At 32.9% G+C, this 19,282-nt stretch overlaps 1 protein-coding gene across 1 annotated transcript in view; it reads left to right on the forward strand.

Annotated features, from left to right (window-relative positions):
- Window positions 1–17,405: 17,405 nt before the first annotated feature.
- The window catches only part of LOC125060754 (protein spaetzle 3), a 49,568-nt gene continuing 47,691 nt past the window's right edge, over window positions 17,406–19,282 (forward strand). Inside the window, exon 1 of the mRNA XM_047665797.1 lies at window positions 17,406–17,527. The gene's annotated coding sequence lies outside the window, so the exon portion shown is untranslated. The remainder of the gene's footprint in view (window positions 17,528–19,282) is intronic.

Raw genomic sequence — 19,282 nt, forward strand, 5'->3', positions numbered from 1 at the left:
ACAATCGAACATTTAAGTATATTTATGATCTAGAATAGTATTAAGTTTTGTACACGACTGTACTTTGTACATGGACTATAATTTGACAAAAGGACCTTTCAGATAACGTTTATAACAACTTATCGATTCGTAAAAACATGTCAAACAGGTAGTTCCTTATAAAAACCTAATGGTTAATTTAACTAAATCATTATTAATAACATGATGTTGCACATAACATTTCAAATAGTACCAACAATACGTTTACCAAATAAGCGAAAGAATCTTTATAGTAAATATATATTTTACTAGCTGATCCGGCAAACGTCGTTTTGCCATGTATAATATATAAAATAAAAAATAGGGGTTGATCGTAGAGGGGTGAAAATGAGGGTTGTATGTATTTTTTAATGCTTGAATTATTAAAAAAAATGTTATCTAAAAATTAAAAAAAATATTATTTAGGGGTGGACTACCCTTAACATTTAGGGGGATGAAAAATAGATGTTGTCCGATTCTCAGTTATACCCAATATGCACACAAAATTTCATGAGAATCGGTCGAGTTTCGGAGGAGTTTAACCACAAACATCGCGACCCGAGAATTTTATGTATTAGATTTCCTACATTTTCAAGTATTTATAATTTTACATCTTATTTACCTATTTTAACAGAATACATACGAGTATAATCTTATGAAATGAACGAGCGATCTCACGCTTCATAAAAACGTAATAAATGTAAAAGTAATCATAAAAACAGCAGTTTTATTAGGTATAAAAGATATTGATTTTATTTATGAAGTCATCAAAATTTTACTCCAAAACGTTACTTCTGTCAAACTAACAATTTTAATAAAATTCACAAAATATATCCAATATTAATGTTAACCATTCTTTATAATTGTTTTAATAATCTTATGTGAGATCTATTTTGAATAAGTTGTACATGATAACAATCATAAACCAATAACTTTTATTAATATTTTTAATATATTATGTACACAATAAATGTAACACATATAGTTTTATGGCAATTAACTATTACTGTTTCAACACATACACCTCAATATTTCCCGCCAGTCATGACAATAAGTCATAGAATATTTATTTTGTAACCTTGATATAATTTGATTCCGAGAAATGGATTTGTTGAATTACTGTGAATCATTCGGTGAAAGGAAGGATAAAACACATACATTCCTTCAATCAAGGAGTATTTGTGGAAGAGTGAAATATTAGTATTTTATATTTTATGTAAAATTGGTTATTGAAATCTCAAATGAAGAATTGTCAATTAAAATGCCACGTGTTTTTATTATCGAAGAAATAAATGAAAAATTACATTTATAATTTGTATTTATTTTTGACACTTTTAATATTTTAATATCTTCCTTTTTCCCTCCCTCCTTTTTCCAAGTCTCGGGAATTTTATATTTGTATAAATATGATCAAGACTGAAAAATTAGTAGTCCAAAGAAGTATCACTTCTAAGTTCTGACATATGTACTTTGTACGCACGCACTTTTTTATTTACGTTTTCATATAAATGTTATTTCCTATATTTTAAGTATATCTTGTATGTAAATAATTTAGTTATTATTTACAGTACAGTATTATTTATAATTTAATTGTTCCTTATCCTCTGGCTCCTCGTAAGATATTAGAAATGATCATCTGCATCCTTTAAATTACCCACCTAAAACTCCCAGGTCGAAATGATTGTATCATTACAATTTAACAGACTTCAGACAAAGAATTTACTGTGCCCTCGTTCAAGCCTCGATCACGATTTTATTCCCACTTCGTCGGTGCAAACATTCTTTACATACATATTTATTACTAATACCGAGGCCTTGCTACATTTCAAAATAATGTTTTAAGCTGAGGTCACAAACGCCTTGTCCCTTGGCGTCTGTTAATAAAAAACGCTATATTAGGTCACTAGTCTGCGTTTAGGACATTTTAGTACTTATTTTGTACGAGCCAAGACTGTATAGTCTTAGTACAGTCTTTTATTAATATAACAGATGGTAAACCGAAAAATAGTAAGATAATGACATATGTATTTTTTAAAAACACCTTTTGAAATAATAACAAATGCTTTTATTTTTATTTGAAAAGTATATTTTTGATACATAATATAAAAGCGTTTAGTTCGATTTTCAAACCGTTCTGTCTCAGTTTTCGGTGTAGTTGATTTTTCTTTTTATATTAGGTACGTTTTAACAAGTGACAAGAGACAGTTAAAATAGTTTATATCGTAAAAATTTACATATTTAACATTACTTTTACACTTTCTACTACTTTTACTTTTACATTATCTAGAACTAAAACTGCTAGTTTTAATATATTTCAATAAAAGTATTCACACAATCAACTGAAGAAAACAAGGTATTATTTATAATTAGTTTTATAACTTGCTAGTCGACATCAAATATTAAAACATTATAAACAATGCAAAGCTTTTTACGTAAAGCTTTTAAATGTACATTAATTAAATACCTTGTGCACTTTAGCTCTTTAGCGATTGTGTATAAATATTGGGATCAATTTTGCTAAACAATTAAAGGTTTACCTTATCTTGGCCTCAGATTGCATCCGTTTCGTTGATAATTTTTATAGGCAAGTAGAAGATCTGTGCCTTACATATTTCCTGCTTGTTTTCTCACGAAATCTGCCTTCACTGTAGGAGCAAATGGTAATTGCATACTTAGAAACAAAAGAATATTCACCGCCGGAATTGGAACAGCCTACCTCGGGGTAGGGTTTGGGAGTTTCAAGGCCAATACTAATACAAAAACGTAAAGGTTATCTCAATCACTTTAAATCTGCATAAGGAAACAAAATCTTAATCCATATTATCTAATATCGCATATTTTATTTCATATTGTGTTAGTATTAAATACAATTATCAACCGATAACAATCTCATTGACAAATGACATTTATATTTTATGCGCGTATAAAAAATATTTTATTAAAAACCTTTTTTAAGTAGATTTATTTGTTTTTTCTTAATTAGAAAAAGTATTTATTAATTTCATTGTATAAGTAAGCAAAAACAAAGTTAGGTACTGTCCGAAGTTTATTTGTTTATAAAGGATTAGTAAATGGTAAGATTGTGGAGTTTAATGCAAGCATAACCTTTTAGCTAACAGTAAAGGCAATTCAAAAGAACTACAGTTAAAATTTGCTATAACGACATCGAAGGAACTACCTACTAATTTTTGTCGTAAAAACCGATAGTCGTAACAGCCGATGACGTTGTTATTAAGTACTTAATACAATAGAATTCAGCCGGCACCTTTGATTTTGGTTAATGTAACCGGTATGTTGTTAAACGATGTCGTCGTAAACGGTTTTGACTGTAATGGTGGCTGTACACACTCGGCGAGAGCCTCTCGCCGAGAGTCTCGTCCGAGAGGACCGAGAGAAGAGCGCAGCCTGTACACACTCGTTACGTTAATTGTATTTAAAACACCGTTGATAATGGACGTGGCAACCGCTGCTGCTGTTTGTCTTTGTGCAATGAGTTATTATAATTTTCTTCACGTTAACCATTAAAAAAAATACGAAGCCATGGCGAAGAAGAAGATGGTCACTATACACCGCAACAGAAATTGGTAATTAGGATCATAAAGTTTTAATATTAACCAAAATTTAATGATTGAACGAGTGTGTACAGGTCGCTCTCGTTTTACTCGCGAGACCCTTTGACTCGTGCGCAAAAAACCGACAGGCGACCGAGAGAGGCGAGACCAACTGCGAGGAAGCGAGGCGAGACGAGAGCTCTACTGTACACTCTCGCACTCGGCCTGTCTCGGGGTGTCTCGACGAGTGTGTACAGCCACCATAAAACAACTCCTGCGCATCAGAACTCTGTTATCCGTTTACTTAAAGGGAATGTCGCCCACCAGCTCACCTTTTATTTCACGATCGGCCAACCTACCCTTCATTATTTGTGACTTCATTATATGAATATTCGAAATACAAATATATTAAAGGGAGGCAAAAATATCGGAGGTTCGATGACCTCAGGGTAATGGTAATAAATTGAACAAATTTTAATAAAAAAAAAGGGTGCGTGTACTTATGTACCTACGCGCGTAAGAAGTTATACTTCTTTGGCTTTCTTTATTTTTTTAAATATTAAATAATTAATAATAAATATTTAACGTTAATAATTTCTTAATATTTAATATTTAGTATATTATTCAATTATTAATTAAGTAACAATAGGTCTTAGTGAAAAAGCATTGCTAAATTTCTTTGAAAAAATAATTAAAACTCCTTTATTTGTTTAAAAGACCGTACTACAAAGGTCATTATGGTCATTCAAAATTCTTGGCATAGCTGCTAACTTCACGCATATTCTATTTCTTTTTACTTGTAGATTGTCTTATTCCCATCTCGCTCGCGCCCGGCTGTTTTAAAAAGAATTCGTTAGTGGGCAACTTCATACTGATAATTTTGTGTCACGGTGCGCGCGCAACGTAAAATTTCACTCTCATAAATTTTTCATAACGCCCCTAAAGAAGTATAACTTCAAAAATCATATAGGTAAATTAATAATGATTGAACATGTATTAAATGTCTAAATTCACTGCAAATTCTAAAAACAAATAAAATAGAAATTAACGAGATTTTAACCTATTTAAAATTGTATGACTGTGAAGTAATGGAATTAATTACGCTCGAAAGATATATCATTTCACACAATTAGATGTCAAAATTGTAAACAATAGCGTGTGGGTTTTGATAATATGCGATATTAATGACATAATGTTTACAATTATGGTAAATTATGTGCAATAGAAATGCCGACGTCGACATGCAATTATTAGTTTGATGATATTATCGTTTCATCTAAATTCATTAATCATTGATATTGAATAATTTAATGTAAATACGGAATTAATGGAATCTCGGTATTGGCATCAGCTCGGGCTATTTTGGCAAGCGTAGCTCTGCTTTGGGCTTTTCCCACGACTAGCACAAGGGCGTCTCTTGCGAGACTTTGAACTCCGTGGCGTTGAGCGTCATGGGGTGATCAATCGCCAAGGGCAGGACGGAAGCTCACTGAAGTAAGCGAAGTACGAAGTAAGGAGCCTCCCAAGCTAGCCATCCCGGCTATTAATCCCGACACGAGATTTAATATTGCGAGTACTGTGCGATCCCAATATTGACATCCGCAATATATTGAGAGAATTTGAACCACAATTTGTTGTGATAGCATCCCTATTGCTTTTAGAATAGTACTGGTTTAGGTTTATTAAAAAATAATGCAATAAATATGTAAATAAACAATAACACAAAAAAAAACTAATAATTTTGTTCAACATTTGCTAAAATTACATGTGGTTTATTACATTTACTTGAAATCTCTTGAAACCACTAGTGAGAAGGTTTGAAAAGGAAAAATCGATTACTAACTAACTTAAAGGGATTAGTTAACTAGTGTCAGTGCACGTTAGTGTCAAGTGCTCAACCCATTCCCATTTATATAGACTGTAAGTATTGTTTTGGACATTTATGTTAAATCTTTATTAGTACATTAGGTAAGACTTAAATTACTTATTAGTCTTAAGTTAGACTATATTGTCCAACGATACCTGATCATAAATATATAAATTTCTATATACTATAAAATTAGCCTTTATCTAAAAATAATCAGTTTAAGTTTAAATTTTACATGAATTAGAATCATTGTAGTTATATTTTATAACATAAGATATAATATGGTAACTAAGGATCCAGGACATTAAATACGAGTATACTGTACTGTGTTTGCTCACTCAGCCTTTCTTAATCTTATAAGTGTGGGGATTACCTAAATCGCCGGAGTTACGTCCCGAGAGTATAGCCAGACGTAGGCACTCTCTTCAACTGTTATACTGCATTCTTTGTTTCATAGCAAAGAACTAAATCACGGGACTTAGCCCGGAGAGCATTGCCAGACGTAGGCACTCTCTTGAACTGTTACATTGCATTCATCGTTTCATAGCAAAGAACTATATCATGTGAGTTACGCCCCGGGAGCATAGCCAGACGTTGGCACTCTCTTCATCTGTTACATTGCATTTTTCGTTTCATAGCAAATAACTAAATCATGGGAGTTAGCCCGGAGAGCATTGCCAGACGTAGGCACTCTCTTCAACTGTTACATTGCATTCTTCGTTTCATAGCAAATACTAAATCATGGGAGTTACGCCCCGGGAGCATAGCCAGACGTTGGCACTCTCTTCAACTATTACATTGCGTTCATTCGCTCATACTCTATTGTTGTAAGCGAGTGGTAAAGTAAACATATAATCCTCAATTATTTAAACACCCCAAAGACCAATACAGATACGCAATGAGTTTTTCTATGGAAGGTGTTGTCGGATAGCAGCTGTTATCCCAAGATATGGGAGTGTTATGCCATAAAGTTTGTCTAAATTTTTAGCCAAAGTAATTTACAACATTAACTTCAAATATAGATATAATAAAACAATAATTTACAGGTGCCATTCAACCACACCTGCGTCACGACTCGTTTTATATTTTATATGCAATTAATGAACGAATATAATTTATGTTAAATTTTAACACTTCTGTTACTGAGAGCTGTTACGATTAGAGTGTAATTCAGAGAGATAAATCATGTCAAATGCAATACATAAAATATATAACAGGGGACATAGTACGGGCATTTAAGAATTGGGAATTGGGACGCTCTTTTCTTGAAGTATTCTAAGTTGAATTGGTTCGGAAATTCATCGGTGGTTCCACATAGTGGTGCACGACAAAAACTGCCTTTAAAAACGTTCTGTTGTGGAACGACGGACGTCGAGGTGATACGGATGGAATTCAGATGGAATACGTGAAAATACTGTCTGAAATTATATTTTAATTCATGCCCGTATTTAGTGGTATTCTTATATCATATATGGTGGAATTTCCGGAATCCCGGCGAAAGAAAATCGTTTCGGATAGTAAGGACACAGTAGCCTGATCACCTACACAAGTAAGCAAATAACTAAAACGAAATATTAAATACTTCAGATCGCGAATTCTCAGCTTGATCTGTACAAAACTCTGCTGCGACCAGTGCTTACTTTTGTTAAACAAGCTAACTCAGCAAGAAGGCGCTTGCCATCCTTATTTTCAAGCGGAAGATTCTAGGAGAAATTTTTGGCCATGTTTGCGACGTCGGTATTTGGCGGATTCACTTCAATGAAACCTTTATAACATTCTTCAGGACGCTAACATCGTTAAATTCATAAAATGCAACACGCTCGAGTGGTTGGGATATGTGCACCGAACGGTGGATGACAGAACCCCAAGGTCCTCACTGAACTCACAACCTGGTAGCAAGAGAAAAAGCGGCAGACTGAGGCTGCGTTGGTGAGATGGAGTTCTCCAGGACCTCGAAACTATAGGTGTTCGTAAAGGACGCAAGAAGCACGAGATAAATTGCCATAAAGATACCGAGGCTAAAGCCCATAAGGAGCTGTACAGCCATTAATGATGATGATGATATATTATATAGAATATACGATCTGGAACAGAAAGCAAATGCTGAAGTTTCTATGTATAGGTCGGTTATCGAAAGCTGGCGGGTTCACAGTACTCACACTAATGCAATTTCACATACAGTATGTTTCAAAATATGATTTTTTTGCCAAGCTATATATTTTAGTCCACTCTGGTTTTAGTACGGTTGGCTGGGTTGTAAATAAATAAAAATGTGTCAAATACATATTAATATTAGGTGCATACGAAGGTGGATCCAAAAGTTCAGCCAGCCAAGAACGTGAAAGAGTAGTTCGTGTAAATAATTTTTCATTTTTAGACATACGCTCCATCTAGCCATGACTTTGTTGGTCGACAAAACGACCTTAGCCGTTTTTAATATTTTCCATTGTTTGGACTGTTGCTTTGATTCAGGAGTATGGTGGTGAACCCAGCTTTCAACAAATCAAAAAATAAATCAAATCAGCTTTCAGCATCTGATGTCAAATAAAATATAATTTTTTTTCATTAAACTGTTTTTATTAAAATGCTTAAAATAATTAAAAACATTGTGCACCATTTCACGAGATTGCCCTGGTAATGTTTGAAAAAAGATCAACATGTATAGTAAAGATCAACATAAACAGTAGCAATAGCAAAACAATAACTGTCTCTTTTATACTCATAAGCTTGACCGAGCGCGAGAGAGACGGACAGACTTTTCATGATGTATTTGTGATTGTATTTCAGTTTGACAGACTTTGACATCACGCCTCGCGCTTATTCACAGACACTACACAAGCACAAAGTGTAAATGTGTTGAAGCCGCCAGCTTTAAATAACATACCTATAGGGTGTTATAGTAGTACTAGAAGAACATAAAGTAATAATTTAATGCATTCATCCAAAAGCTCTACAATAACCAGTATTTGTATAAATAACCGCATGTATCGAAATGACACCTTTAAATAAAACAAGGAATTAAATTTCATGTCTAATCACTTGTTCAGCTACCGGATCAAAATCGTGTTGATATAAAACCAGATTAAATAATTCATAACTCGACACGGAACAGGCATATACGTTAGTCCAATTCATATTATTGTTACTACTTTTAGATGTGACAGTAAAATGTTAAAATAAAACAAATTTCAACACGTATTTTATATATAGTTTATCATTTGGCATGTTTTTTCTTATTAGCTTGCAAGCTTGCAAGCGGCAAGCTTCGAAATTTAAATTTCGTTTAATTCGAAAATATTGAATCTTTGTCTGTGTTTGAATCGAACAAGATAACGTTGCCAAAACTCTCACTTCCAGTAGGAATAGCGATCCTGATACGGGTTGCAGACCAAGAGCTAAGCTAAGTTAGTTTAGCTTAGCTCGCATAGCTGACGTAGTTTTCCATACTTGTGTGCAGACCGCAAACTATGCGAACTAAGCTATGTTAGCTAAGTAAAATATGCGCAGCTAAGTTAGTTGTGTATGCCGATGCGCAGCTACACGAGCTAAGCTAAGCCCCACCCGCTACCCCGCACACCCTTTGCACATCTTTCGCTACACTGACTGAGCTTTGGCTTAGCTGTTGGTGTGCACGCTATTTATTTCTAGCTTAGCTTAGCCTAGCTTGCTTGGCATAGCTTAGTTTAGCCTTGGCATAGCTTAGTTTTCGGTCTGCAACCGGCTTGATGGTTTTGTATACAATTTTAATGTAGTTCTCTCAATGTCCGTAACTCTGATGTCGCAACCTCGGAATACCGCGTTACAAAAGCAATATTGAAGTCGAAATCACAGTCGCTGTCTTTTGGAAGATACTGATGATTTAAAAAATATAATTTCTTAACACGAAATTATAACATTATTAACATAACTCTACGTGTCATATTTTCTCTCCCTCACCACTGCTATAGCACTCGAAATATTTTAATATCCTTCTGCTCTTAAGTAACATTTACCAAAATTTTGATATGTATGACCTAGTATGACGATAACTTCTATCACAGATCTGCTAAGGTACATATCTTAAATAAAATCGTTAAATAAAATAGCTTTACGATAAATCACGATCGAAAGAATTCATACAAGAATGTTGACCTTGTCATTTTAGTACCTTGCTATCACTTGAGTCATAACCAAGGGTCATAATCTAGAGCGATTAATACTGCAATTTTAATTATTGGTAATTTTTATTTGACTTTTTTATTTCACTTCCGAGGAATTAAAAACCCAGCTTTTAGTATAAATGTTGTTTATGTTATTGAAATCCAGGAAATAATATACATAAGTGTAATACTATAGTTGAACTCAGTTCTTAATATTCCTGCTGAGGCCGAGGCCCTAAATACTATTTGCTGCAATATCGCTAGTCAGCTAACAATGGTTCTGCAGCGGCATGAACAGTGGCTGCGTGAGTGACCTACCTATGGTAAAGTATACTTTGTAGAAAGGGAATGTCTTTCTAATTAATATTTCGAATTTTAATCACATGATGAAAGTTAATACTAAAAATAAATAATATTTGGGTCATATTTTTCGCTTTTTAATTGATATACTTCCAATAGAATTTAGTAAAAAGTTTAAAAAAAAAGGCATGTATTGTGTATGTGGTCCGTATATTTGACCAAACATACAGACCGAGCTGAGCCGTACAGGCACTTAAAGCCGAAAGCGATATTCCAACGGAGTATTTAAACAGTTGAATAAATGCACGTATTATGCACTATAAAAATCGTAACATTTTCATAGTGGTTGACAACGAGGAAACAAGATGAAATTGAATAAGAAATGGTTACTTATATTAAAAAATCTATTGATATATTTGTTGTTAAAAATTCATTTCATAGTGAGTTTTTTTTTATTTAATATTGGGAAAACAAGCCTACTGGACGCCCAAAAAGGGCAGTCATCGCAGCCCATAGACACCCATTTTTAGTGAATGCGTTGCCGGCCTTTGAGAGTAGTGTACACTCTAAGTTTTAATAGTTGAAGGTCGTATCTATCAGGGAAGACCCCCACCGGGAGTCGATTCCACAGTTCGCTAGTTCGGAAAAGAAAATGCAAAACAAAGATGTACTCAAACAGTCATAAATTCTAGGAGGATTTGTTATGAAAATATGTTTTTTTAATTGTAGTTTGAATATAGGGTAAAAGTCTTGAATTGTAATCGCTACTGTAATCTACTATTAGAAATTGTTTCTGTGTATGTATATACATATATCGTATAAGACTCGTTATGCATACAAACTCTTTGGTTAAATGTAGAAATTAAAATCAAATTACCCCATATCCCTTATAACCTACATTTTGGCGCCAAACAAGTACTTATATAAATCACGTTTTACTCGACCGGTTTAACTGCTTTTCAGTTCTGAGAAATAGTTTTCTTGGTATTAAATTATAATTGAACTGTCATATCTAGATCATTTTATTTCTTATGATAAATTACAGAAATTATTAAACTTAAGCAAGTCTTTCTTACTTGAGTTTTTTCTAGTACTAGTTGAGTCTAAAGACGTCCTGTCTTAACTATGAATATGTTCAAAAACATAATGTTTATGATTGTAATGCTCTATGATCTGTGTTAAAAGATTTGCAGCGTGCATTCTGTCAATCGCTGACAGTTATTTCAAATAACTGACAGTTATGTGGTATTTTCCGTTCAACCATTTTTCTTTGATAAGAACCTGACAATAATAATCACAACAAAAATGAATAAGCGAAATTGGAAACAGATATTATTTTATATTTAGATTAATTACATACATTTTAAAATAAAATTGCGGAACGAGGATGTAGGAGAGGGAAAAAGCGTAGAAGAGGGAGAAAGAATATATTTCGAAGCATTGTTTGTGTTTATACAAACAATTGTTTGAAATAAACAATTTTATGGCTTATTATTTATAATATACACATACTTTACTAATTAAATTTAGTTTTTGTTTATAGTTTTATGTTTAATACGACTTTATTTAGTGTTTGCAGGGTAGAAATAGATTACAAAGTAATCTTAAAAGTCATAATTACGCATAGACAATTTCGCATTTATAAAATTAATTACGATAAAATAGTATTTATATTTGCCATTAATCAAATCATATGTTGCATACCAACATTGATATCATGACACAATTACTAATTGTTCGATATAGTCATAAAGTTATTTGCGTGTGTTGACATGACAGTTGTGACATTTCATTACAATTATGGTGACTCGTGCAAACTTCGCGTCATTTCAAGAAAGATGTTTATTTTTATGGCCAAATAAAAGATTTTTGCTGCAATTTGTTATTCCTAATAATCAGTACTTGTAATTTCTTTGTTTTTTTCGTATTTTTTCAATAAATAAATAAATTATAATCTATAAACAATTTGTTTTTTTTGTAGAGCTGGGGCAAACGGGCAGGGGCTCACCTGATGTTTAGTGATACCGCATGGACACTCAATGCCGGAGGGCTCGCGATTGCGTTACTGGCCTTTTAGGAAGCGTACCGTACACGGCACAAAACTGCCACAGATGGACATCGCTGATATGGGTGGAATTTCAAATGCGTCGATGTCCTATGAAACACAGCTGCATGTATTAATCGAAACAAATCTGAACACTCTCCATGGTAAATACGCTAGAAGTATTTTTTTTAAATATTTTTAATCTTTAAATACTTGTTGCATCTCGTGCTTCAAGTTACAATAAAATCAATCAAACAACAATAAATAATTCTATAAAAAACTTTTTTAATATATGTACAGATATCTTAACAGTTTACGTTTAGCCTTGTGAACCACGTTGCACGACACTTTTTCAAGTGATTCATCACAGCCTCATCAAAATAACAAACAATTTCAGTGACTCAAGCAGTTTTTTATATTATTTTCTGCTTGCAGCTCGACGTCATCTCGTAAAACCCATAAGTACCGATTCCCACTCTATACATTGTGTCTTATAGGGAATTTGCATGTATTTTTTAAACGTTTCTGATTGTTGTTACGTTAAAAAGATGTTTTCTTAGACTTGTACCTACTTATATTCAGATTAATCGTGTTCTGGTCCACATAGCACACAGATCTCCATTGCGCATCTCAAAAGCAATATTGCAGATTAGACCTGGTTGTTGCACTAGCTAACTCCACCGCCGCAATCCTCAACAGAAGATACACACACACCTAGAAGAGTGGTTTATCTCTCCAAGAAGATGTGCCTAAAGTGTTGTAACCGAAAATCCATCCATAGTATTGTTAGGACCAGTCTTCAACATCACATCTCCAGTATAGTACCGACGATATTAGCGACCACGTTTCAGCGAATATAATATTCCATATAGGACAAATATTCGACACATCTAATACATAAATCATTTAGGTAGGAAAAGGTATTACATCACTTTAATTTTTGAGCGACGCGGTTGTTTTAGTGGTCAAATAATGACGTCACATTGCACAAACGTCTAAGTCAACAACGAAGACAAAGTCAAATCATATGAAAATTAATTTAATCATATAAAAGTCAAAAAGCATTTATTCTTGTACACTTATGAACGTCACAAAAAGAAAAAAAATATGTGCACTAATGAAAGTCTCATCATTATTATAAGTTATTGAAAATAAATATTAGCACAGTAAAGAACATAAATTATTATAATTCTACACTTTATTTAAATTTATTTATTCTTCTATGAGTCAAAATAAGTTACAAAAGTGTATGAGGATGAGAAGATACATAAAATATTACGTTTAGTTTACAGTATACGATAAAAGTTTTTTTTATGAAATTATAATAGAGAAATATACTACTGTACTATTACATAATTTCCTTAAATTTTAAAGCAATTATAAATGTATTTATATAATATTCTAACTTCGCTTAGATCATATTCTTATTTTTTATTACACACGTTTTACACAATTCAAACAGAAATTCGTAGAGAAACACAAAAAATTACCGTCCGAACTGAGAGCGGATTCGTATAGAGAATCTAGAAATCCCCATGAAGACGGAAGCAAATCTCGAACGGAAATCCCGTGCTAATTACAATATGCAGACTAATTTAATGTCATGGAATATCATTGTCAAGCAACAAGTTCAACAGACAATTGTAGGTAACTTTTTTACTCTACGTATAATAGTTTATGCGTATTATGCCCTATTGTTTAACAAATTAGATTGCTAAGTGGACTTGACAACGTGAGGATAAAGGAAATCGTGATTGGATACGCGTTTTATAATGTTTAAGGTATTTAAATTAGCCAAGACAATTGTTGTTAGGTACATGCCTGTTAGTTTATATTGGTTGGTGGAAATTAATCAGTTTGTTGATAAATTTTTATATCGTTTTGTAACAATAGTTACATTTATAGAGAAACAAATAACACATAAAAATTATAAGGGATGCAACGGCCTTATCGCTAACAAACGATCTCTTCCAGGCAACCCTACTAAGGAAAAAAAACAAAGATTTGTCCTCTATCAGCAGTATGTATGGTGAAATAGGAGCACGCACTTACATTCTCACGGGAGCAACACGCAAATACATAGTTGAAATAACTAACATATGTAACAACCAAGTAGCGATCTTTTAAAATGGCTTTATTGAGTTCCATTTTAAAAGTTCGAGACCGAGCGAGGCAGTCCAGACTAGTAATGTTTCGTCTATTTGTGATACTCATGAAAATTTGTATACAAATGTTTGTTTGTACATTTCAGAGTTAAAACAATATATTCTCGCACCTTGACACTCATATGTGTTTTTGCGTTCAACCTATGACCTAATTGTCTGCAAAATCCTGAATAGCAAAAAATTTGACCTTCGCTACTAGTAAATTGCTAGTTATATTGCTCTAATTATGGTAGATGACCTAATCACCTTAACTGTTTTTTAAATTTACATCGGTTGCCATTAACTCGCAATGAAATGAAAAAAAATGAAATGATAATGTGAAAAAAATATAGAATATTTCATAATAAAATATATTAAAAAAAATATTTTTTTAATAGTGGAATAGACTGTTAAGTCCCATGAAGCATGGGGTTTTAAAATCATGGCATGTTAATCGATTGTTTCACAAAGAAATTTGTTAAAATCGAACCTGGGATACCTGAATTGAACACCATAAAGCAAAGTATAGTGTAGTAATACAAAACTACACGTAATTTATCTTTTTATTAAACAGATCGAAAATTAATGCGGAATGCAACTCTAAGTTTTCATTTCAGCGTTTAAGCTGAGGGGAAATTGTAAGATTTCACTTCGGTCGGTAATTCACATCTAAACGTTGTGGTCAGCTAGGAAACATCAGCCTTGCGATTCTGTAACTCACTTTTCGAACTCACATAAAACAATAAACTACAAGCTCTCCTCACACTCTCCTTATCAGAATGCTAAATCGTAAAATGACTGCTTTACGACTGATTTGAGCTCGTCCGCCGCTGCGACAACCGCTGTGAGAGTTCGAAAAGTGAGTTACAGAATCGCAAGGCTGGAGCGGACGATCTCTTTCCATCGGTTTCTGTGCAACATCTTTTAATACAGTGTACAGTTTTGATAGCATGCTAGGATAATAATACTTATCTCTGTAGATGACATTCGAGATTTTTTGCGCTGTTAGAACAATGGTAGTGTATCTAACTTAATTACACGGTATTCAACCCTTTCACAAATTTGCTAATAGTATTTTTATTTTATGTAAATATATACCTATCCTTGGCAAATGCTATATAATCTCAGAGGATATATAAATTTATTAACACTATTATGTACAGAAATATAATACAATTGATATAATTAAATGAAAAGGAGCGCAGTTGGCGGCCTTGTCGCTTTTGAGCGATCTTTTCCAGGCAACCACTGTAAGAAAGAAAAATAGGTAAGGTAAGAAAAAAGTGCAAAAATACATAGAAATAAAGTTATTTAGACAAAACTAATGGAACATATAATATAGATAATATATATAATATAATATATACAATAATATCTCTAACGATAGCATAACAATTGTATATCTAAAAAAAATAATTAATTATACTATTTATATGTAACTACTATATTTATTTATATGTAATAAGCATTATAGAAGCATACATTTTCATCTGTCATGAATTGACATAAATGTATATTACTAACACACATAAATATATATATAAGGATAGAAATAGTAAGTACAAGTGTTATTATTTTCGTTAGTAATGTAAACCTATGGAAACAAAATGCGTCAAAAATTCCAAAGTTAAGAACATTTGCTTGATTTTTAAATCTTTGAGGGATCTTTGATGTAGTTAATAGTTTCCTGCCAGGACCTATGACCTGTAGATGATTTATCTCTATATAACCCTCAATATATCCTTCATTCACTGTGTATATATGTATATTTTAGTGTGTACACTCAACAGAGACATAAAAATATACATATTACGATTTTGTAATAAAAATGAAATGCAAAATTCTTGTAATTAAATAATGATTAATTAATTACCATTACCGTTATATTGCTGTTTATAAACCTATAAATATCTTTTGATGCGCCGCTATTAATTAATGTTTATTTAATTATTGTTTTAAATAACTATCAAATTTCTTAATTATTGTAAAATTTATGGAAATCAATGCAATGGAAGCAAAATATTATTTTATATATTCCAAAATCTCCTGGTATCTTAGGTTGGGTCAGTGTCACTCTCTTATTGAAACTTAATACCCAATTTCTTTTCCTATTGATATTAATACTATTAGCTTTACTGCCTTATCAATCGCACGTGACTATAGTAATTAATAAAGGCGACAAGATATGCCTTTACAATTCTGTATATATAATAAAACTACTAAAAATGATTGGCTGAGAGGGCTACCAACAACAACCTTTAAGATTTTTTTTTCAAAGTATACTCGTAGAACCCGGTATATTATCGTGTGTTATTCCCGGATTAAGACATATCCGCTCTTGGACGTCTTTCGTGACTAAGAAATTACGATGACATGAATATGTATCGCGGGCTTGGTTAGGTTTTTCCAGTCCGTTTTGATTCTTCTTTATATCGGTTTTCAAAAGGAATCTACACTCCACCCGGGCTCTATTATCCTTTCACCTATCACCCTAGACTTTGGGTGTTTTGATATATTTTACGAGTTAAACTCATATAAAACATAAAGCATACGATATTTATACATTTATTTATTTAAGTTTACCACATAATACATAATAATTTATCTACGGTATATGTTACAAACTCTTTTATCTAAAATGTATGACAAAAACTACATTTCAACTTGAAACACAGGAAAGAATAACAATACAGAAAGCTTTCTTTAAAATTGATCAGCCCACTATCGAATACATAAGTACTAGAAAAACACTTTTTTAACGGATTTGAAGTTATGTTTTATTGTAAATTTACAATTAATAATAAAACATAACTTCAAATCCGTTAAAAAAGTGTTTTTCTATGTCTAAAAGTTATTTCAATAAAAGACAATACTATACATAAGTACTGTTTAATCCGTTATCGCGAAGAATTCGAAAAAGAGGTGCCGGAACTCCTAGGTTGGTTTTGCAGACGGAATTTGGAAAATTTTGGTGATTTCAGACCTCGGGATACATAATTTATTTATTTACAGCCCATGCATGGCCAATTTTAGACTAAAATAATATATAACTAAGCCACTCCAATAAGTATATAAGGAACGTACACTCTATGTGTCTACTTCTATACACAATCAATGAATATTGCGGCCTTTTGATCTTTTCTCTGGAATGTAATTAATTGAATATTTTAGGTTACAAATCTATCAGTCATTATTTGAGGTGTAGGCACTATTATAAAATTCCACATTAATGCCAATATAACGATAAACTTGTTGCGGCTTGATCGGAAGTTTATTTCAATTACATTTAGCAGTGACCACTGACACTGACTGTCAACTTGGTAAAAGGTACTTCTAACTTCACACAGCATTCGCCCAGTTACCGCGAAAACTGTGCGTCGAGCGCACGCCTACTTGCCGCGATAGTGTTACGATTTATAAAGTTTATTGGTGAACTTTTTGATTTGGACCTCTGGACTTTTAAGGTATTTATATGTTTTACAAATTTATTTTTAAATAACTCGTGAGCAGAATACATTAAATAAAAAAACTAGCTTAATGTTAGTTTTTTTAATATTTATTGTTACATGTTATGAATAAAATGCCTGCTTTATTTTAGCTAAAATAAATTATGTTGAATAAATTTTTCTCAAGGCAAAGTTTACGTAAATATTCTACGTAATATTAACGATGACATATAGTATAATAGTGTCGACCTAAGTGTAATTATTCCAAATACGATACAGTTTAAAAATACAATTACATATATGTTACATTACCTTTCTTATCTGTTGCACTTTTAAGGCATGCAGCATAAATATAAAAATCCCTAAAATTAAATTATAATAAAAATATTAGAGTAACGAGAACTTGTCTGCTTTCTTCACACGTTTAAGCGTTGAACCTTAAACGTAACGTAACGTTGCCGTTTTCGAGTTTTCAATACCGACCTACGGACGACGTATTGAAATCTCCCGTACTACCTAAAGCATGGCAAAGAATGTTCATCTGTCTCTATGCTATAATATGATTGACGACTCATTGGTCTAGTGGTTAGTACCCCTGACTGCGAATCCATGGGTCCCGGGTTCGATCCCCGGCTGAGACGAACATCGATGTGATGAGCAATTGGTGTTGTGCTTAGGTCTTGGGTGTTTAAATATGTATTTATATGTCTATATATCTATAATATGTATGTATATCCGTTGCCTAATACCCATAACACAAGCTTCACCAGCTTAGCATGGGACTAGGTCAATTGATGTGAATTGTCTTTAAAAAAAAAGATTATCTCACGTAAAATACCAATAGAGATTTAATGATAGATAAGAATTTAGTACTGCTTTGTGGAAGGAGCATTCTGAAGTTTAATGACAAGAAGTTTTTTCTAAACATTCAAATATTTGCGAAGAATTGTGCTTATGGCGCGTCTAAACGGGCCATGTTTTGCTGCAATTGATGGCTGCACTTTTGGCTACTAATTGCCCGGCCATTACAAAAATATTTGAATGCAGCTGATGGCCGAACAATCTATGGCTGGGCAATGTGTTGCAATATGTCTGCAATAGTATGGCCCATGATGCAGACTCCTAAACGGGCCACACAAACCGGTAACAATGGCTGACGAAATCACACTTGTCGCAGCAGCTTATATTGTTTTAAAAAAGAAACAGAAAAAGAAGAGATTGTGGATTCGACCTTACTTAAATAGGCGTGAATCTGTAGACAATTTGAGTCTAGAAATAAGTCTGGATAATAAATTATTCAAGAACTAGAATGTCAAAACCAGTCATTTTTACGTAGTAATCTAACGTCAAATACAGCTGATCGCAAAACACAGAATATAGCAACAGGCACACTTCACTCATAGCAAACGTCATGTCGCGTAGAAAAGGATACACTGTGCCATAACAAAGAGAGTGACTGAAACAACACGAGAACTGGCTGTGCAATATTGCAGTTGAATTCGATAGCCTAGCGATCGTCCGGCCACCCATCGGGGCAACATCGGCCATATGTGGCTATACAAAACATGTTTGGCTATATGGCCGGGACATTACTGCAATATTGCATAGTGTGGCTGCTATTGTTTGCAATGTTGCCGGCCACAGTGTTGCAGCCATCAATTGCAGCAAAACATGGCCCGTTTAGACGCGCCATTATATTATGTCATAGACTAGACTTCTGTAAATATTTAAAATCAATACATTGATTGTAATTATTTACACATATTATATGAT

This window comes from Pieris napi, chromosome 22 (assembly GCF_905475465.1).
Source record: "Pieris napi chromosome 22, ilPieNapi1.2, whole genome shotgun sequence".
Lineage (NCBI taxonomy): Eukaryota > Metazoa > Arthropoda > Insecta > Lepidoptera > Pieridae > Pieris > Pieris napi.